The sequence below is a fragment of the Jaculus jaculus genome, chromosome 1, assembly GCF_020740685.1.
Source record: "Jaculus jaculus isolate mJacJac1 chromosome 1, mJacJac1.mat.Y.cur, whole genome shotgun sequence".
Lineage (NCBI taxonomy): Eukaryota > Metazoa > Chordata > Mammalia > Rodentia > Dipodidae > Jaculus > Jaculus jaculus.
In genome coordinates this window covers 334,231,170-334,234,479 of record NC_059102.1, presented here as the reverse complement: position 1 = coordinate 334,234,479, position 3,310 = coordinate 334,231,170, and positions in this window count along the sequence as shown.

Sequence of the window (3,310 nt, the reverse complement as noted above, 5' to 3'; positions counted from 1 at the left end):
AATATTTTTGTTACTTATTTGCAAGCACAGAGAAGGTTGTGTTTCTCAGAGTTGACAAAACAAGTGGCTCCTGGAAGCTGTCCTTAGAGGAAGTGACCCAGGGAGAGAAGCCAAGAGAACAAGTAGGAAGTCGAGAGCAGCCAGTGAGACCGCAGATCTCGGGAAGAGGAACTGTAGCAGGGTGCGTCAGAGTTAGCAAGCCCGGGAGTGTATGCATGCTGTGTGCACTGCACCCATCCGTCTCATGATGAAGATGAGGGATGAAGGGTGTTCAGGTCCTTGCATCTTTGGGAGGGAGAGAGGGAATGTGATAGTAGGGTATAGAGGGGGATTGTAAACCTGAGTGGTAGAAAACTAGAGTCAGAAACAAACATGAATTCTTAGGCTCCACTACTCCGTCTACCTCATCTATGTAACCCCGGCCTTGTGTCCTACCAAAGAAGCCATGCTCAGTGTCCCACTCAAGCAGTGAAATGGGCAGCAGTGGAGTGGGTCGGCCTGGGTGGGCACAGCGTCAGGCACCACCAGGGCGAGTGGGAGTGGTGGCCCATCAAGCCAGCTTTGCTGTCTGGCGGCAACCCGCAGTTCTTCGCCCTCATCACACATCAGCTGAGGAGCCAGGCTTCTGCAAGCACTGCCTGACTGACCCGGACGCCAAACTGGCTCACCAGAACCTCAGGCAGATTCTCCAGCCAAGAGTGAGAGCACCTTGGGTTAAGGGCGATATGCAAAGTTTACCTTGGTTCCAGCATGGTATTCCAGTGTCCTGTGACCACAGCCTGTGCTGTCTTCAGCAATAGAGTGTTGCCTTTTAGCTCTGGCAGGTGATCAAGTGTGTTGGCAATGGCCTACATTGTTTTGGGGACCTCACGGGTCTCCCTAGCCAATTGTTCATTGTGGGGGGCAACCCAATTCTGTGCCTGAGATTTAATGGCCAGAGTCCATGGTTTGAAGGTGAAGCTTTTTCTACTTTCTGTCCAGACTGTCTTCTCTCTCCCTACATTGGTGGTTATATCTTATAGAATGCTAGCCAGAAAGGAGGTTTCTATGGAAGTGATTCATGGCTTAACTTTTCTCTAATTCCCTCCCTATTCTCTCAACCCCCCTACCCCTCTAAGACCTCTCACCCCGAGATTCTACCCCTCCCCTAACATGTCAAGTAACTCCTCTCTCCTCTCTCCCTCTTCTCTCTCTTGGTCTCATTCTAGTTTTATGCCCATATTCCTGATGCTTATTACTGTTTGCACTCAGATCCAATTGATCCCAGCTAGGAACCACAGATGAAAGAGAACAGGCAGTGTTTGTCTTTCTGTGCCTGTGTGGCTTCAATCAGAATGATTTTTTTTCCAACTCCATCAAAACCCATCAAAGCCGAAATCTAGAGGCTACAGAGAACTCAACACTAAATCAGAACTCCCTCCCAACAGGCCTGCTAAGGCTCAGCAAACACTGCAGGAGAAGGAGTGGGAAGATTATAAGAGCCACGGGTGGGTAGGAATACCCTGAGGCACAGCTCCCCCCTCACCCCCGTACCCTACAGGGACTGACTGAGGCCTTCATGACTCCACAGTAAATATCAGAACCCCACTGAGGAGGGCCCCAGGGAAATGGGAGCAGGGGCAAGGGGATGAAAGAACCTGTTATGTATATAATAATAATAATAAATATGTAATTAATAATAAAAATAAAAATAGCCAGGTATGGTTACTCATGTCTTTAATCCCAGCACTTGGGAGATGGAGGTAGGAGGATGGCCATGAGTTTGAGGCCACCCTGAGACTATGTGGTGCTAGAACAGACCCTACCTCGAAAACAATAAATAAATAAATAAATAAATAATAAATAAATAAAAACTTGAGGCAGAAAGTGGATAATTTTGTGTCATCAATACATCTGGACAAAGTAGAAGAGAACCCTTCAAGGAACGAGAACCAATTACTAAACGATCTGAGACAGAGTGGGGCTCCATCAGGGGTTCTGGAAGCAGGTGTGGGCAGTGTAGATCCAAGACTAAAGCACGGCTTCTGGCCTCAGATCCAGCAAGCAATTCCTGGCAGCCCAGAGAGAGGAAGGTGAACCAGCGCCCTCCCAGTCCGTCCCAAGAAGCTTCCCAAGAATATGCCTGAGCTCGTTCTGGAAAGCTCCATGGAACTAAGGAAGAAATGGATCTCTGTTTCATCAGTATATTGTTGACTGAGCAGGGTCAACACAGCTGTCAAGATTCTTGCCTTGCCGGGCGTGGTGGCGCACGCCTTTAATCCCAGCACTTGGGAGGCAGAGGTAGGTGGATCACCGTGAGTTCGAGGCCACCCTTAGACTACATAGCTAGTGCCAGGTTAGCCTGGATTAGAGTGAGACCCTACCTCGAAAAACCAAAAAAAAAAAAAAAAAAAAAAGATTCCTGCCTTGACTGAAGGACAGCGTCCATTGAAACAGGGAGCACACTGGACAGTGGACGGTCGTCTGTGCGTGTTCCTGCATCAGGCTGCGTTTGCCTGTGCAAGGTGTGTCACCCAGCAGACACGACAGGCTATAGCCTTACTGTCTGTCACCTGAGGCTGCACATGGACGCTGCACGTGGATGTTGGCATTGCTGCTCGGCTATACACAAAAGCAAGGATGACAGGCCATAACCAGTGCCAAAGGGGCCTTCTAAGAGTAAGGACAGTCATGGGCAGTGGGTGGGCAACTTGACAGTGCCTTTAAAAAAATATTTTATTTTATTTTATTTATTTATTTTTAAATTTTTATTAACATTTTCCATGATTATAAAATACATCCCATGGTAATTCCCTCCCTCCCCAAAATATTTTATTTTTATTTATTTGTTTATTTGACACAGAGAAATAAGCAGCCAGAAAGAGAAAGGGTGTGCCAGGGCCTCCAGCCACTGCAAACGAAGTCCAGACGCATGCACCACCATGTGCATCTGGCTTATGCGGGTCCTGGGGAATCGAACCTGGGTCCTTTGGCTTCGCAGGCAAGTACCTTAACTGCTTAGCCATCTCTCTCGCCCAGCAGTGCTTTTTGATATTGTTGCTCAATTACAAACTGGAATGTAAAAGCAGTTAGCGTCAGAGAACCCTAACATTGCTATGATCTTCTCAAACTTGGGCCTTCTAGCCAGCTTCCTTGTCTTCGTCAGAAGTAGCAGAATGTGGTGCCCTGGAGTGCATGAGGATGCCCATTCCTGAGGTGTAAGGAAACCCCTGGCAGCCTCTCTGTCCAGGGCCTCTTCCAGCCCTGCAAACACTAGTGAGTGTGGGATGCATTCAATTTTCAAGTGTGTGTATTTTTTAAAAATATATAT